Source organism: Rhinolophus sinicus, linkage group LG01, assembly GCF_036562045.2.
Source record: "Rhinolophus sinicus isolate RSC01 linkage group LG01, ASM3656204v1, whole genome shotgun sequence".
Lineage (NCBI taxonomy): Eukaryota > Metazoa > Chordata > Mammalia > Chiroptera > Rhinolophidae > Rhinolophus > Rhinolophus sinicus.
This window is the reverse complement of record NC_133751.1, coordinates 6,748,149-6,767,521: the sequence shown is the minus strand read 5'-3', so window position 1 is coordinate 6,767,521 and position 19,373 is coordinate 6,748,149. Positions and strand designations below refer to the sequence as shown.

At 39.7% G+C, this 19,373-nt stretch overlaps 1 protein-coding gene and 1 non-coding gene across 7 annotated transcripts in view; one reads left to right on the top strand and one right to left on the bottom strand.

Annotated features, from left to right (window-relative positions):
• Positions 1-19,373, top strand: part of DYRK1A (dual specificity tyrosine phosphorylation regulated kinase 1A) — a 140,102-nt gene that overhangs the window by 29,908 nt on the left and 90,821 nt on the right. The window lies entirely within an intron of this gene.
• On the bottom strand, positions 11,067-11,140 carry TRNAT-AGU (transfer RNA threonine (anticodon AGU)). Its single transcript has one exon. It is a non-coding gene; the product is annotated as a tRNA-Thr (tRNA).

Below are 19,373 nucleotides of genomic sequence, written 5' to 3'. Positions count from 1 at the left end.
ATCACAATTACTGTGGGAGGAGAGATGATTAGCTGTTTCTGCCACAAAGAGTATACAGGAAGCTTTTAAATTTTCTTACTATATTTTTACGGGAATCTTTGTACATAATATTTAGCAAACATTGTATAATTAATACAAAGAGATAGTAAATTATTTTGGCAAGTGATGGGTTAAAATGCAAAGTAGAGTGTATAAAAAGACAAGTTTTGAAATTAATTAGAATTGTAAAACTAACCAGCCCTATTAGATTACTGATTATTTGTCTCCTCAAAAAGTACAAGCCAGGTACGAGTTGTTTAATCTTTGCCGAATTCTTTGTTGTTAGAAACACTGAGGTACATACACATTTAGTCACAGGCGACCTCTGTTTTCCAGAGGAGCAGCCCATAGTTCACTAGGGAAACTAGTCCAATAAAAGGAAGCTCCTTCTTAAATATCATCAGGCCTCTTGGGCTCTCAGTTCTTATCATAAGTTCCTAGATGTGACTATGTGTCACAATCACCTGGGGCCTTGTTCAAAATATGGGATTAGGCCCTACCCTCTGGAGGTTCTGATGGTTCTGAATCTGAATTTTTAACAGGCCCTTGAGGGTGATTGCTGCAGCTGTCAGTGGTGTGGGGCCCACTGCTTTAGGTGGTCTACACCTCACTCGCCTCCCATGTGAAGGGGCAAAATTATACCTACCTGGCCTCCTCTGGTTCAAACAGCATATAATGAATTGTAATTTGAAATTGTTTCATGAACTAAAAAGTAGTATAAAAATGTTAGGTGGTATTATATGTCAAGTCTGTGCTAGGTATTGTGCTAATTTATTTGCACAACAGTCTTAAAATGTGAGAGCTATTATCCCTGTTTAGAAGTAAACTGGGACATAACTATAAAGTAGAAACCTAGCTTTCTTAGTCTTGCATAATTGAACAGGGATTCAGAAAAAGTTATCTGCCCAGCATAACTACCAGTAGCAGAACCAGCCAAATAATTTACACACTTTTGTTTTTACATTGTGTTTTTAAGATACCATGTGTCAACTTGACATCAGTTAAATCAAAAAGATGTATACACATTGTAAGAGATGTTATCTTGAAATGTGTAGACATTTTTTGGCACCCCCTGTACATGTTCAGCAGTATTACCTATGTGAGAAACTGCTCTGCACTTTGCCGGGGCTAAGCTGAGTAAGACACAGTCTCTGCCCATGAGGACGTTACAACTTGTAGTAGAGAGGAAAAGACTTAAAAACAAATTTATTATAATGTTCACAACACTTCTTTTTAAAGAATGAACCGTGCAACCATAACCAGGCAGGTTCTCAGAGGAAGGGAGAGGTCATGTGAGGTGAAGAGCACAGCTGGAGACGGAGGACTGGCTGCCCTGTTGCTTTTAACCCCAGAGGGTCCAGCCTCTGTCAGGCACTAGTGCAGTCGCCAGACGTGGTAGGCAAGTAAGATGCTGGAGAAGCTTTTGAAGGTTAAGAATCCATCCCCTCCCCTGAAGTAAATGGAAGCAGATCTAAATTTGATGATGCAAATCATGTGCTAGGTACTTTCTGTCACCTTAATTCCAAAAGCTCTGTGAGTTGAGAGGCAGTATCCTTGAGTGGAAAGAGCATGGGATTTTTAAACTTCAAAGCAGTGGGTAATGTTGGAGCCACATCTGGCTTGTGCATAGCTGTTCAAGTAAGTGGCTTTTCCTGGCGAAATAGCTCTGCAGGTTCATTATCAAGCATCGGTACAGGAAGGGGAAGAGTGGTATGGGAAACATGCAGCGTTTGTTAGCAGGGACTCTTTACAGGAAATGTAAGTGTTGATTTATTTGGCAAATAACGTACCAAATGTTAGGGATAAAGTAGTGAAAAATAGACAAGCACAGTTTGTGTCCTCAATGTCATTGCCGTCTAGGTTCGGTGGTTTTTTGTTGTTTTTTTAAAAGATTTTGTTGGGGAAGGGGAACAGGACTCTTTATTGGGGAACAGTGTGTACTTCCAGGACTTTTTTCCAAGTCAAGTTATTGTCCTTTCAGTCTTAGTTGTGGAGGGCGCTGTTCAGCTTCAAGTTGTCCTTTCAGTCTTAGTTGTGGAGGGTCCAGGTCCAGGTCCAGTTGCCATTTCTAGTTGCAGGGGGCGCAGCCCACCATCCCTTGTGGGACTCGAGGGATTGAACCGGCAACCTTGTGGTTGAGAGCCCACTGGCCCATGTGGGAATCGAACCGGCAGCCTTCGGAGTTAGGAGCATGGAGCTGTAACCGCCTGAGCCACCGGGCCGGCCCCTAGGTTTGGCGTTTTGACATTGGTTGTTCGTGGTAGAATATGGGAGCACTTTCTTGAACTGTTACTATTGGATAGCTCAGTATTAGGTTGCACTGAGCATGAGAGTGGATGAGGATTTTAAAGTATATGTCTTACAATGGTGGTCTTTCTAAAGCTTGAAGGAACTAAAAAAGCAGTAAGACTGCAGCTCATTCCCAATGAGATGTTGACATAAATTAAGCACACTTTTCTGCATCATACAAGAATACAAGTACAGATTGGAGTGTTTTTTATAGATGACATTTATAGAATTTACATATTTTAAGAAGATTTGAAAGTGTCTTTCTTACCTTCTTGTATTAGTTTCTTTGGTTGCTGTGACAAATGTCCACAAACATAGTGGTTAAAACAACAGAAATTTATTCTCTCATGATTTTGGAGGCAAGTCTGAAATCGGTACCACTGAGCCCAAATCCGAAGTGTCCACAGGGCTAGGAACGTGATTCCTCAGGAGTCTCTGCGAAACAGCCCGTTCTTGCCTCTTCTAGTTTCTTGTGGCTGCCGGCAGTCCTTGATTTGTGGCCTTATCACTGTTCAGTCTCTCTCTCCAAGGTCGTAGCGCCTGTCTTCTGTCTGTGTCAAATCTTCTCCCTCTGCCTTTCTCTTGTAAGGATACTTGTGATGGCAGGTAGGGCCCACCTGGATGACACCCCATCTCAAGTCCTTCACTTAATCGTGATCACGTCTGCAAAATGGGATGTGATGATGCAGACCTTTTTCCAAATACAATAGCATCTATAGATCCCAGAAATTATTATGTGGATTTTTTTGGGGGAGGGGGGACATTTTTCAACTTACACTCCTGTAAATTATTTGGAACAATAAGAAGTTTGCTTCTGAAATAGTAACTTTTAGATATAAGTATATTTTCAATTATAGTAAGAATTCATAATATATTTTGTAGATTTTCATTGTTAGTTTGGTGATCCAAATTTGGGATCCAAGTTGGGAGGCATCTCCCCAAATTTTACCACTTTACATGACATTTATAACAATGGTTTTTGAGCTACTTGTCTCTAAATAATGGAGGTTATTCTTTTAGGGCTGGCTCAAGCTGAAGGTGGTAATTTTTACCAAGCATTTATTAAAAACGAGTAAATTTAGGAAAATATACATTATTGAAACTTATTTTAGCAATCTAAGAATCTTAATGACTGTAAGAAGGTACAGATTGTAGGAGAGGAGTGAAAAATATACAGTGATTACTTTTTCTCAAGTTACTTGGCTGTATCAAACAATTCATTTTTGTTTTAAACAGTAATCTTGAAAATGTGTTAAAAGTTGGACTGTCTTTTTTTGTGCTATATTTTATTCTAGCTAGTTAATTTTTGATCTAATATAGCTTATTTTGAATAAGATGAGCACACATTAAACAGTGTTGTTAATAAAAAGAAAAGATGTTTACACTTAAAATGGAAGGTGCCAGCGGAGGGTTTTTGCAGTCGTGAGCCAGTCGTGGACATAAATGCGTGCTTGTGTATTAATTTTAATACCCAGTTCTTTCTTGAACCTGCCTGTTTTTTGGTCACCCTTTGAAAAATAGACTCTTTTCATTTATTTTTCTAAACATCTTAAGATACATGTTTCGAAGTTCTTTTCAGATAATCCTTTTATTTAAACTTCCTTGGATATGAAATTTGTTGTTTCTCTGCTGAATTTCTCGTGATGGAGGGTTTCTTTGTGTGTTTGTAATTATTGTAATTGTGTATGAGCTCTTTACAGGAACTTCTGGAAGTATTCTGTATTTTGAGGGAAGTACATATCTATTTTCAAATATTTAGAGTCAGTGACACTTGCCACTTCCCATTCCCCATTTCCTAAATGTAATAACCGTAAACAGTCTGTTTACCTTGCTCCCACTTTGTGCAACTGTTACCATGTTATTTTCTCCTACATATGTTATATTTTACATTACAAACTCTTATCTTACAATTTTATGATTTTTTAAGCGCGTTGTAAACTCCAGCTTACAATTTGTAAACTCCAACTTACAATTAATTTTTGTTTTAAACAGTAATCTTTAAATTATGCGAAAGAAAAATACTCGTTTATGAAAATTTATCTACTTATTTACCATTTTTGGTATTCTCCATTCCTTTGTATAGATTTGCGTTTCTATCCAGTATCATTTCCCCTAGTCTGAAGAACATTCTTTAGCATTTTTGTCGTGTAGGTCTGCCAGCAAAGATTCTCTCAGATGGTTTTTTTAATCTTGAAAATGCCTTCATCTTGTCTTTGTGTTTGAAGGTTATTTTCACTGGATGCAGAATTCCACATTAATAGTTTCTGTCATTCCGCACATTGATGGTGGTGTTCCACTGTTTTCCATCTTCCATCGTTTCTGATGAGATGTCAGTGGAAATCACTTGTTTTGTTCTGTCTGTATACAGTTGGCCTTCCATATGTGTGGGTTTCATACCCATGGATTCAACCATTGCAGAGCTGAGGTTGGGAATCCGTGGGTCCCGAGGGCCAACTGTGCATTGTTCTTACCATTTTACGTAATGGACGTGAGCGAGCGTCTGGATTCTGGTACCGTGTGTACGTGTGGAGAAGTCTGGAACCAATACCTACTGACACCAAGGACAACTCTAGTGTTGTGTTTTTCTCTCTGGCTGCTTTCAAAATTTTCTTTTTATCTTTGGTTGTAAGCTGTTTGCCTAAGATGTATCTGCGTGTAGTTATAATTTGAGGGGGTTTTAGCCGTGATTTCTTTACATTTTTCTGCCCCCTTTTCACTGTCTTCTGATTTCATTTACATGCGTGCTAGAACATTTGATACTGTTCTGTTAGTCTTTTGAGGGGTCTCTTCATTTTTCTTCAGTCTTTTCTCTCTCTCTCCTTTAGATTGGATAATTTATATTGATCTGTTTTTAAGTTTGCTGAGTTTTTCCTGCCATCATCATTATGCTGTTAAATCTATCCGGTAGAATTTTCATTTAGTTACTATGTTTTTCACTTTCAGAATTTTCTTTTTGTTCTCTTTTTGGGTAGTTTTTATTTTTCTACTGAGACATTGTGTTCACACATTAAAGAGCATATGCTCCTTAAAGTTTTTGAACACATTTTGTTCTAACTTCTTTGTATAAAATAGCTGGTTTAAAGTCTTTGCTAAATCAAACATCTGATCCACCCTGGCGTTGAGGTTCTATTGACTCCTTTTATCTCCTTGACTGTGCATCACATTTTTCTGTTTCATTGCTTATTTACTAGTTTTTGATTTGAATACCATGTTTTCTTTTAAAGATTATTATTGTTTGTTGTAAAAGGCTGGTCACCTTGTATTTATATAGGTTTGGTTTTATGCTTTATTACACGAGATCTGTGGAAAGTTCCAGGTGACTTCTAGTCCCTCTAGCATAGTGGGGACTTTTCCACTGGGACTTTGTGGATCTTGTCTGGGTTTGGTTTTACAGATTCCTGTTACTGGTCGGGAGTAGGCTGTGTTCTATGGTGTGGTCCTTAGTCTTGAAAGCGGGGAAGGAATGTTAAGGTGTATATTACCGTGTTTCCCCGAAAATAAGACCGGGTCGTACATTAATTTTTGTTCCAAAACATGCATTAGGGCTTGTGTTCAGGGGATGTCCTCCTGAAAAATCATGCTAGGGTGTATTTTCCGGTTAGGGCTTATTTTCGGGGAAACACGGTAGTCAGGGTTCTCCAGAGAAAACCAATAGGAGATATGTGATGTATTATAAGGAACTGGCTCACATGCTTATGGAGGCTGAGAAGTCCAAGATCTGCGCTTGGGAGGGTTGATGGTGTAGTTCTGGTTAGAGTCTGAAGGCCTGAGAACCACAAGAGCCCAAGGTGTAAGTTCTCATCTGAAACCCAGCAGGCTCAGGATTCAAGAAGAGCTGACATTTTGGTTTGAGTGCAAAGGCAGGAGAAAAGATCTATGTCTGAGCTGAACAGTCAAGCAGGACTAGTTCTCTCTTACTTGTGGTCATAATGAAAAGTCCCAGCCTTTTTCTTCTATTCGGTTCCTCAGCTGACTGGATGTGGCCCACCCATGTTGGGGAGGGCAGTTAGTGTACCGATGCAGATGTCAGTCTCGTCCAGAGGCGCCCTCACAGGAACACCCGGATACTTGGCCAAATATCTGGGCACCAAGGCCCAGTCAAATCGACACATTAAATAAACCTTCCTAAGCGTTTCATGCGGTCTCTTCACTGTGGCTGGGCAGGCACGCCAATCCCCGAGGCCTGCTCATTCTCTGTCAGCTCTGTTCGGCTCCCAACCTCTTAGCAGCCAGGCACTCAGCTAAGCTTTGGCCAGTAGCACTCTGCTCGTGTGCGGTCTGGTCCCCGACACAGACTTCTGGTCCCTCTCTGCACAGCTCCCACCTCCCTGTGGCCCTGGCCCCCAAAGGTTCCAGCTGCTTCAGCCGTTTGGAGCTCTCACCCTTACCTTCACATCTCCGCAGGACCACCGTGCTTTGCTTGGACTTCAGTTCCCTCCACCATGTTGGGAAATTGTCCCCAGAGAACCAGGGTAAAAGAATAGTCTCAGTGGAGGAGACGATTTTCTTGTAAAATTCTAGCTATTCCCTGACTATATTTCATGGAATGGGCAGATTTTAAAATGCTGTTGTGATGTGGGCCTTTGGGTGAAGGTCAGGCCAGAGGGATCGCCTCCAGAGTCATGGGACCCCACTTCCGGCTGTGTGCTGGAGTCATGGCCAGCGCAGGCGCTGTCGGTCCCAGGCCCTGCAGGAACATGCATGAAGCTGCTGTCCTACTGGATGCCTTCGTTCTTGTACGCCTTCGTTCTTTTATTCATTCTCCACCTGTTTTCCTGTAACATTTTACTTACTCTTGGTTTTATTTTATTTTTTTTTAAAGATTTTATTGTGGGAGGGTAACAGGACTGTATTGGGGAACAGTGTGTATTCCAGGACTTTTTATTGGGGAACAGTGGGTGTTTTCCCAGGACTCACCAGCTCAATCCAAGTTAAGTTGTCCGTTCAGTTTTGGTTGTGGAGGGCGCCGCTCAGCTCAGGGCCAGTCGCTGTTCTCAGTTGCAGGGGGCGCAGCCCACTTTCCCTTGCGGGAGTGGAACTGGCAACCCTGTGGTTGAGAGCATGCACTCCTACCAACTGAGCCATCCGGGAGCTCAGCGGCAGCTCATTGAGGTCATTCTAGTGGCGGAGGGCGCAACTCGCTGGCCCATGTGGGAATCGAACCAGCAGCCCTGTTTCCCAGAGCTCGCGCTCTAACCAACTGAGCCACCCGGCCGCCCTTACTCTTGGTTTTAGGCCTGCCTTCTTGAATTATAGGGAGCAAAGCAGTTCATTTCATTTGTGAGACTTGTATTCGGAGGCATCCATTCACTGTTGCTTTAGTCTTTCATTGTGTCCGTGGTGTTCTAGATCCTCACCCATCTGTTACTTTCTCAGTAGTTTTCAATTTTCCCACCATCTCTCTATGTGGATTGAGAAATTCAAAGAATTGGGAGCTTAAGAACCTTACAGATATAAAGACTGCAAATTCAGGCCTTACCTGTCAAATTCTTGGAAAGCTTATTTCTGATACTCCTCTTTCCTCAAATTTCAATTTGTTCCCCTTGTTACATTCTCTTTCAGCAGTCTGTGCTTTCCTTCATAACCAGCAGCACAGTTTGCAGTCATAGGAGTGTGACTTTTGTGTGTTTTCCCTGTGGGACTGTGAATTCCCTGAGGGCAGGCACAGCCACAGTAAACTGCCTCCAGTACTCAACACATAGTTGTCGAAGAAATGAATGATGACTTTGAAACTATTCATGTCATGACATTATCTGACTTTTAGGAGATTATTTGAGCATGTGCAGTTATTTAAAATTATTTTTCAGTTGTTTCAATAGGCATGAATGATGGCACTTCTGAAGTGTATGCAGAAAGGTGTTGTCCCTCTTTCGACTTTCTCTGCACTCCTACACCACCACCTTCTCAGCCCCATTGTCCTAACCAGGGATACTTCTGTTACAGGTTTGCAGTTATCTTTCTGGGCATTTTTTCTGTGTCTTTTTATTTGTAAATAAGTACACTTACGTTGTTACTATACACACATATATATATATAATATTTGCGCATACTTATTTGAGTGCTCAATTAAAACAGCAATTCTGTATTTTGCTTTTCTCATTGGTTTGGTAATCAGACCTTTTCAATGCTTATTTACTTTCAGATTACCAACACGTAAGGCATATAACTTCTAGATCTCAGTTTCTAGTCTGCTAAAGGATTGATTTGAATGAAATGAAATTGAAGGTCTCCTAGCTCTAAATATGATAATAATTTCATTGTTACTGTATAATTCATTTGTACTGGATATCATGGCAAATGGGATATTCTGTATAATATGAAAAAATAGGAAGTTAAAAATCAAATATGACTTTGGGTAGCAAAAGGAAATTTTGGGGTAAGCTGTTAAAATGTTCAATTTTTTTTTCTCCAAGAGTGACTAGAGAATATAAGCTGTTGAAATACGTACTGGGATCTCTCTCTCGTGGACTTTGGCTATAGGAAGTTTGCTCTTTGTTGATTCTGCAAAGCTAGCTGATGACAACCTAAAGGGAATTTCATCCCAACTCCCTGAATTTTCACATCATACTGTACATTTATTAACGCAGTAAATGCCCTGGAAAATTTTTTTTATAGAAATCAAAGCTTACATAGGTAAATCTTTGTTAGTGATTTATTTAAAAACGTTTTATGGAAAATATTTTCCCAAGGTATTTTAACACCTTTCTCCTCTCCCCAAAGAGAAACTAAAGAATAAAAATGCAAATTTTTCTCAGACATGGTATGTTTGTAAGCTCTCTTGTCATAAAATGTTAACGAATCCTTAGATTTCTTGTAATTAGCTTCTGTCATGTTGCTCACTTATTTTATAGTTTAAATAATTGCATTTCTAATGCTTTTAAAAACATCACTGTTTAGTTCTTAAAAACTTTTTTTAATTTTCATTTTATTGGGGAATATTGGGGAACGGCGTGTTTTTCCAGGACCCATCAGCTCCAAGTCATGTCATCGTTTTCACTCTAATTGTGGAGGGCACAGCTCACTAGCGCATGTGGGAATCCAACCGGTGATGTTGGTGTTATGAGCACTGCGCTCTAACCAGCTGAGCCAATCAGCCAGCCTCTTAAAAACTTTTAATTGTGGGAAACTTCAAACATATACAGAAGTAGAGAGAATAATATAATGAGCCCCTGCTTTGGCAGTTATTAATATTTTGCCCACCTGTTTTTTTTTAACGTTTTAAATATAAGTAATACCACATCTAAAAATATTCTTTGTAGAAAAGAGACTTGTTATTTAACAGGGAAAAGAAAAAACCAACCCAAACTATGCTCAAGTTTTATCTGATTATGGCTATTTATATAGAGTTGATAATTACTTAGAATATTTTTAGCTCATATAACAATTATTCTCTAGCAAAAATACTAGATTTTGTACCTTTTGTATTGAAATGAGTTGTAAAGCTACCCCACAGCAAGCTCATTTGTTCCATCATTAGATTGCAGGTGTGACTTAACTCTGCTTAATATTAATATCATCTTAAATATTTAAAAACATCAAATTCATTTGTTTCAACAAAACAACCCAAAGCAGATGTTTTAGGAGCTGAGTTGGTTTGATGATTATGCTTTTCTGTCTCTCCTCTGCGGAGAGCTGGCTATGGTTGAGTGAGTTGGCCTTTTTGGAGGGTGAGCTGGACAAGGCTTTCCCACTTCCTGGGGCCAGATGCTGACATGCGTGCTGTTAGTTCCTCACCTACAGTGCAGGGCCGCAGTCGTGGTATACGTGGATGCTGCCCTGGCTGGCTTCAGGCCGAGCGCTGTCTACAGAGGGTGCTGCTGGGGTACTCTGGGGAGAAGTCGGTGCTGGGCTTCTGTCGTGGTGTCGACAGGCAGAGGCGGAGAAGGAAGGCTCATGGAATAGCCTGAGCAAAAGCCGTGGTATTTGGGGAATGGACTTTGTCTGTTGTGGCTGGAGTGTAGATGTGGGGAAAGTGTGTAGTGGGAGATAAGAGTGGCAGGGTGGAGGTACTGACAGTGTAAACCACGGCGGCGTCCAGAAGTGAATGTGTCCTGAGCTCTTGCTGTGCGGTGATTTAAATGCTGTACGTGGGTCCCGTCACAGATAATACAACAGTTTTATGGGATTGTCCTCCCTGTACAGATGAGGACACTTAGTCACTTAGGAGTTCAGAACTTGACTTGAGGCCACCCAGTAAGTTGTGGGGCCAGGAGCTAAACTAGGGCACGCTGACTCGGGGGCCTGATGGCTTAGGGCCATGAATACCGACGGAATTCGATGCTTTTTTAGATCTTCTTGTGGACAATGACCTCGCGATATATTACCTGATTTTTAAATGTGAAGAGCTTTAGTATCTTTAGATCTTTGTTATCGAGAACTTTTACCGTATATTGGCGTTTTAAAAATTGGCTGTACTTAGAGGTTGTTCTCACACTTGTGGCCTCTACCTGGATTCCATGGTGACTTTTCTGTTAAGATGGAGGCTGAATTTCGCGACCATCTTTTCCACTTATAAGATGTTCTTATTTATAAAACTTGTGATGCACTGAAAAGTATAAAGAAGAAAATTAAAAGTCACTCGGACTTTTATTACCCAAAGACATTCATCATTAGCAATTTTATGTATTTTCTTCTGGAATTTTTCCTATGCATTTATTTCACTTTCCTGGGACTGCTTTCTTTGTTTCTAATGTTTTACTATTTTTTCCCTTTTTTTGTGAAGAGGGTGCAGCTCACAGTGGCCTATGCGGGGATCGAACCTGCAACCTTGGTGCTACTAGCACCACGCTCTAACCAACTGAGCTAACTGGCCATCCTGTAATTTTTTACTATTCTTAATTATATACTTTTGTATATAAACTTTGTATTTTGTATCATGAAGTGGGTTTTTAAAAGTAGATACTGAACATGAGGGAAAGTAGACTACAAATGGGAGATGAGTCAGTGATACACAAAGAAAACTGTATAGTTCCTGTTGCCACAGCTCATGTTCAAGTATAGTGCCTATGGGTTTGGAGGTCGCACATTGAGAAACAAAGCGTGAGATTAGAGCAACAGAAATGGACGAAGACTGGCTAAGTAGATTGGAGAAGATAAGAGTGCCTGGTGTTCAGCTGGAGAAGAAGCTGAGGAGAAAGTCTCTGTGTATGTGAAGTGTTTCGTAGGCTGTGTATAGTTGTTTTCTGTTCCTTCAGTGCAGAAAAAACACCACGAACTTAAATTAGTGTAGAGGAATTTGGTGTACAATTTGTGACTAAGACTTGCAAATGATTGATACAGTTTATCATGAAAATTATTTTTTGAGATGGGTAGATTTTCACTATATTCAGGATTTTATGCCACTTAAGGAGGAAGGGATGCTTAAGATGGTGTTTTAAAGGTTTTTCCAGACCTTTATTGCTAAGATTTAGTTTAATAATTCTAATTTTCTCACCTATTGTATGTCTCTTGGTCTTATATGGAAATAAGAGAGCAGTAATACTATGTTAAGGTTTGTAGTTTTGATTGAAAGGACATATCAAATAAGAAAACAAAACCCCACCTAGACAGCTAGAGAAGTAGCATGCCCACGCATGGAATTGCTTGGCAAGTCTGTGAGCAAGGACCCAAAAGCTGGACACCCAGCCAGGGGAGGCCTGTGGGACTTGAAGTGGAGGTGGGGGAATGCTGACGTTGACAAGTAAGTCATACGTGTTAGGGGTGTGACAGTGTGATTGCTGATACCCATGCCGGTCATTGTTACATAATTTTCATTGATAAGAAAATTTCTAGGTCAAGATTTTAAGGATTAAGATTCTAGGTTTAAGGTTTTGTTTCATTACAAAATGTGCACTCATTTTAGAAAATTTAGAAGGTACAGAAGATAAGAATAACAGTTTACTGTAGTTCCTCTCTGGAGATAACTACTGTTTACATTTTGTGTATAACCTGTTAGTTTTTTTTTCTCACGCAACTATTTTTTTCTCCTTTTAAAAAACAAATATCATTTGGTGTCTATTTACTGCTTTACTACTGACTTTTTCTGCATAAAACCATATTTTCCACGTTATTCCACTACACCAGTATGTTTATTGAACATCTACTCTGAATATAATAGAAATATGAAATTCACCAAGCAGTAGATAATGTCATTGGAGTAAGAATGTAACAAACGACTAACAAAATACAGTGGTGGGTATTTCAGGGCGAGTTCACAGGAGAGGCTGGAGTGGTTTCAGGCTGGATGAGGGGGAGTTGAGGTGGTCTTGAAGGATGGATAGAATGATTGAGGTAAAAAAGGGGCACAGTTTAGTCGGGGGAAGTGATTTGAGCACTGGTGCAGGGGGTTAGATGGCATTTTATGGAATGCCATGCTGAGCTCTGAGTTCAGGGCAGTACGATTTGATCGAGTGTTGCTAGGTTACAGAAGGGTTAAATACCATGTGGAAAGTCACGTGCTTCAGAAAGATGTGTGGCTGCTGTGTGGAGGGTGGATTGGGACAAGGGATAAGCTGCTTTGAATACAGTAGTTCCCAAACCTGGCAGTGCTCACGAGTCTCTGGGAAGTTCTTGTTTAAGAAACAAAAACAACAAAACCCCCAATTCCAGCAGATCTTGGGTCCTTCTGCATGTGTCCTAAATTAGGATCTTTTTGAGTGGACTCTGAAGTCTAGTGTTGGGAACCTGTGCTAGTGTTTCTGACATACCAGCAGGCCTAGGAGATGCTTGGTTCCAGGTGGCATCTGTATCACCGAGTGTGACAAGGACCTGGATCCAGGTGGCTGCAGCGGGCTGCAGAGGAGTGGAAAGGCATGAGGCGCTTTGCACACGGACAGGATTTGGTGAGGCCATTCAGAGGAGGGGGAGTGAGCAGCTTCTAGTGGAGCCCCTGGAAGAATGGTGGTGCCAGGAGTAGAGATGGAAAAGGGGATTGTGTGTGGAAGGGGTGAGGATGCCTTTTTTTTAAGGCATGGTGAATTGTGGTAGTAATGTGACACTAAATGGCATCCAGCAGCTTATTGGGGCAGCGTCCAAAGAATTCGTGCGAAATAAATCTTTGAAGTACTTCTTTTGAGGGGGAAACGTATAGAGAGAAATGAGGGGAGGGGCTGGGAACTGGAGGTAATACTGAGGTTGGGGCTGAAAGAGTGAGACGTGGACTATGTGGAGGGTAACTGGTACCCGGAATGTAAGAGCACTCATTTTCAGAATTTTTGAGGAGGTAGCATTTTTCTGTAAGTTCCACCAAAGTGTAGCAGGGAAAACAAGTAAAACTAAACTCATTTTACTACTTTTAGTAGTAATAGGCTTGTTGGAGGAAAGTGTAAACTGTTAATAAATAGTGTGTGTTTTTCATTGATTCTGGACCTTGTTATTCTTCTGTATTTTTGAAATGCAAGGATAATTAAAAGCAGTAGTTTAAAAAATTGCATATAATTATGTATAAAAGTACATATTATCGACTAAGTATATGTGTGCATGCATTTATATAAATTATATACAATGTACATTTTATAAATAAAATTATATGTTTATATGTATTATACTTCAGACCATCCTATTTAGAAAAGTCAGCGCTATCAGAAGGGAGAGAGCAGAGTGGTTTTCCAGTGCATTTCTTAGACACCAGTTATGAGAGTTTGCAGGCTATTGATCGAACATGTTCTTCCTAAGTGTCTTCTGTCTGACAGATCCCTCTTTGCTTACAAAGTACATACGTGAGTGAGTCACCCTGGAGTTCAGGTTAGGGGGGCCAGTGTCATCAGGGACAGAGCTAAGCAGGGGGTCTCAGCCTTGTGTGATTCTCACAGCATCGAGGTCATTGGGCTTCTCCTTTTTATTTAATTCCTCTTAGGAATTGGGATTGATTTGAATAATAGAAAGTTTACATACATTATGTACAGGTGATATAAAATCAACAGAAGAGACTGAAAAATCTTAGTGTTTTGTTCATATTACTTTACTCTTTAAAGATTTTATTGGGGAAGGGGAACAGGACTTTATTGGGGAACAGTATGTACTTCCAGGCCTTTTTTCCAAGTCAAGTTGTTGTCCTTTCAATCTTAATTGTGGAGGGTGCAGCTCAGCTCCAGGTCCAGATACCGTTGCTAGTAGCAGAGGGTGCAGCCCACCATCTCTTGCGGGAGTCAAACCGGCAACCTGTGGTTGAGAGGATGCGCTCCAACCATCTGAGCCATCCAGGAGGCAGCTCAGCTCAAGGTGCCGTGTACAATCTTAGTTGCAGGGGGCGGAGCCCACCATCCCTTGCGGGACTCGAGGAGTTGAACCGGCAACCTTGTGGTTGAGAGCCCACTGGCCCATGTAGGAATCGAACCGGCAGCCTTTGGAGTTAGGAGCGTGGAGCTCTAACTGCCTGAGCCACCGGGCTGGCCCCATATTACTTTACTCTTGATTCCAATTAGCAGGTGAGGAAAAGCAAGCTCCAAGGTTCAAAATGTATGGTACTGAAAAATTAGAAATGACCTAACCATCCTCCAATAAGTACTTGCTTAAAACAAACTTACATCTGTGCAATGGAGTACTATACAACTGTTTTAAATGGTGCAAGTGTAAATTGCTGATGTAAACATGTAAAATTATAAAAATAAGAGCAGAGATTCATTATTTTAGGGTGGTGGAATTTTGTGACTTTCAGTTCTTTATTCTCAGTTTTCTTTTTTAAAGTAATGAACATGTAATATAATCAGAAAACCGTCTTATTTTAGATAAATGATGGGAGAAAAACTGGAGGTTTTTAATTTTAAGTGGGCAGAAGACTATCATTGTTCATTATGAGCTTCTGAACAACAAAATTGTACACAGTTGGGTTGGAATGGTGACAGGATTTTTTTCGGAGGCATACAGTTCTGATGGGAATGCGCTGCAGTGGGTAGACTGGAGCCGGGAGTGCACACAGAACAAGGAGGGCTGATTGGAGCGGTAGAAACAGTAATGAGGCCAGTGTGAAAGGCTTTTTCTGAGGTGAAATCCAACACAAGACTTTGTGGATGTGGGTGGGGTGAGCAAAAGGAAAGAGGTCCTAGTCCTAGATGAGTAGGGTGTTAGTTTGGGGTTTGGGGTGATGGTGACGTCCATTAACCAAGACTGAGAATGCAAGGAGAAGTGGATTATTTCTTGTCCCGCCTGGTCCTTGCTCCCTTTTTTGAGAGGGTAGGAGGATGGGGAGATGGTAAATTCAGTTTAACGCGGGGCCTGAGAGCAGTGGTTTTGAAGTCAGTTTAGCTGGTTGGGTTTGAATCGTCTCTCTCTACCATTAGTCATGTGTGACTTCACTTTGCTTCTCTGGGCCATACTTTCCTTACCTGTAAAATGGGGGTAATAGTGCTACTTACCTTCCGTAATTATTTATGGGGGTTTAGTGAATTAAAGGAAATACATGTCCATTGAATATAAGACACACATGCAGAAATAACTGGGAAATAGTGATAACTGAGACCTTCAAGCTCAGCTTTCACCGGGCTCAGAAATGTGGGCCTGACCTCTATGGAGAGAGGTGGGCTAGAGGCAAGGCAGCTTTTAAAAGTCTGCTTATTTCCACATCTAACTAAAAATGTACTTAATGTTGACTTTAAACCAGCTGTCTTAGAAATGAGCCTCCTGAAACTTAGGTCTGCTTATGGTAGGGGATGTTTCCTCCTATTTACCGAGTAGTCACTGTCCAGCAGTGGGAGTTGGGTTCCTGAAAAGTTCTGTGGTCCGAGAATTCATATTTGAGGAACTCAGAATTGAAGAGAATACATGTAAATATGTTGATAGACTTGAGGGTTGATAAAATTGTGCAAATCCTTATGTTTTCACACTCAATTAAAGGAAGACAGGATAGCAAGCAAAATAGAGTGTCCGGGTTAGTTTATGTATTTTGAATTAGTGACAAGTTACTGTACTTTACACTTATTAATCATAACTTACCCCTGGAAAGTTTCAGTCTCCTCCAGTTTTTAGAAAAGATATTTATTTGTCAGTGCATTATGCATTGTTACGGAGAACAGGCATATGAGGTATTTCCCTCCTGTTTTCCTGTAATTATTGCCGTATCCAAATACACAGTGCCTAATTTTGTCTCATTTGAGCCCAGATATAGTCCCAGACAGGCCAAATAACTTGATGCTTGAGGTGGCAAAAATGTTGGGCAATATGCATTTACTCCACTCATCTCTTAGTTCTTGAAGCTTCTCCTCAGTACTTCCTCAGGGAGGTGGTGGTCTTTTCATATAATTCCATGAGAGTCACATCCTTCTGTCCCCTTTCACACCTCTCAGCCCTCGTGCCTTTGGAGTGTGGTATAATTGAAGACCCAGCTTTATAATCCTTCATGTTTTTATGTTGCCCAGGGCTTTAGTGTAACAATGACTTAACTGCTGTTGGTTTTTACCCTCTTTTCAGTTTGTGTCCTTTAAAAATTTTTTGTTCAGGGAATATATAACAATCTGTTACATACTATAATCAAAATTTTTCTGCAGGCTAACTTTTGGGGAGAGTTACGTTTCCATTTTCTTAAACTACAGTGCTTTTTACAAATTAATGTACTACTTAGGAGTTTTATTTCATGTTGGAGATGGTTGAGGTAGAAAAGTGAGTTCAGGGTCTAAAATCCGACCCAGATTCTTACCTGGGAACCATTTCAGTGATCCTTAAAGAGGCATTTTGGTGGGGTTGGAAAATAGGAACTTTGATATAGCACCCGTGCTCATAAGCTGTGACCTTAGGCCAAGCTGGTTAGTCTGTCAGACCCAGTTTCCCCATTAATGAAATGGAAACAGCACTGCCTCCTGTAGGGCTGCTAGGAGATTAAATGTGTCAGTGTCTGGAGTCTGAGCTTAGTGGTTGCTGCGTAGTAAGTGGTCCGCAAATATTCTTTTCCCTATAGTTTTTCTCCTAATTGTGATTTAATACCATATTCTCAAGTCTTGTGCTTTTTTGCCTTTTTAATTTTTTCTATTTCTGACGGGTTTTTGGGGGGAGTCATTAAATACTCTTGATTTTCAGGATTTTTCTTGAAATCCCCAGTTAATGAAAATACTTTTTCGCTCTGTGTCATTTGATTATTTTATTAAGAATTAGAGTTACAGATTTTTTCCCCCTTGTGTATTAGGTATCGAAACAATGACATTTCTCTGTGTTCTTTTCCCTTTGACTCCTTTGGATATTATAATTCTATAATATTTCTAAAATTATTGTATGGAAAAAGAAGACATTTTCTTCTGTTAAACTTTCTTAATCTTTAGTGTAAACGAGCAGAAGTTTATAAGGAAAGCTAGTCCCAGTATATAATTTTTAGATACCTTGTAATTTTAATCCATGGAATCATATTTTAGATCTATCAACTAAGGTTTCCTTGATTTCGTTTTTGTAGCTTATTCTTTTTTGGGCGTGGCGGGCTACCTTATACTTAATTGGAATCTTTTGAACTATCTAAATTGTCTTTGTAAATCCCATTGTACATTATATTTTATTTTTTCCTGTGGGATAAAAATTTTAAATTGTGAAATATACATACAAGAATATATATATCATGTCACATTAAAAGATAATTAAAAACAACTGTGTACTTCCTTCCAGCTTGAGAAACAGTACCTACTAGTACTTCTCAAGCTTGTAGTATACTGATTTTTTCCACCTGCTGCCCGTAATACTTTTCTACTACTTTAGCTATTTTGAAACCAGATAAGACTTAGTTTTGTGTCATTACAAAACATTGTGACATTAGAGGAAACATCATACCTGCCGTTTAATTCACTAACTCTTGAGTTAATCTGGATTTCCCATATCATGTTAATGTAGTCATTTCAATCACAGATTTGCCACTCTTGGTCTTTGTGGATTAATGTTACTTTTATAAATCTAAGTATGCCAGTGCTTTTAAATTAGATGTCTTGATATTCTCCACCTTTCTCGCTCCCTCCCCCTCTCCTCTTCTCCCCGTCTCCTTTCTCCCCCTCTCCTTTTTTTTCCTTTCTGAAGATGTGCTGTGTGTTAATTTTATGCAGTGATTTTTAGGTAACTAAGAGATGGTTGGTAAGTTTAGCTTCAAAACCACTTAAGCTCAGTTCCTAGATTACTCATAGACCATTATATTGCCTTTGGCAAAATGTGACCTAAAACATAGTGTAAGAGATTCACAGGATTGTGGGAGGTTCCTGTGGTAAGGATAGTAAGTAGCTGCTTTTCATTAGCATCTAATCTTTGCTCCAGAATTTGTGAATGACTCCATTAGTGGGGGGAAAAATGCAAAATGCACTGTACATAGTTCTCAGAAAAATTTAAAATATGACAGTTCTTTTCATATAATTTGTCTGGATTTTTAAGCTTTAGAGAGAAAATTACATCTATACTTGGCAAAGTACATTTGGTGTTTGCTGTTATCTACTTTTTGTCATAAAACTCTCAACCTGATATAAATAATTTTTGTGTGTGTGAAAAATGACCATCCTGAAGGATATATGGAATAATCACTAGAATTGCTGTTTAAAGCAATCCAAGGTCAAGACTTAAGGAGTTTATCATACTCAGTATATGATAGTTCAGTTGCCGCATTTGTCAGCAGCAAATTTTGTAACTATAGAGATACTTTACCCTTTGCTAAAGGCTGCTTTTCAAATGAGTAGTGATTGATGGATGACTTTCCTAAAAGATGTCTGTTTCGTGGTCAGACAATCCATAGTCAGATGCATTGTCTGTTCCACTGGCCCACCTGTATTACTTACCTTCAGTTGTTCCAACAGTTATGAAATAAGCTGCTAATTTCCAACAACTTTTCATGAAATAAAATGAATACGAATGTCTTATTTGATTCAGCTTTCGTCTTATAAAGTGCTTTTGTATCAGTAATATATTTTCCTATTGATGTTCAGAGCCTAAAGAATTTGATATTATATAGTTTATAGCTAGAGGTTTAATTTGTATTTTCTTTCCCCATCGTCCATGCTTGACTTGAAAAGATTGACCATTGATATGGGGAAAAATGTTAGAAAACTATATCTTTGAAGTAAAACTCTTTAAATCTTGATGATTCCAATATTATTTTTGCAAATAAAATATTTTGGTGA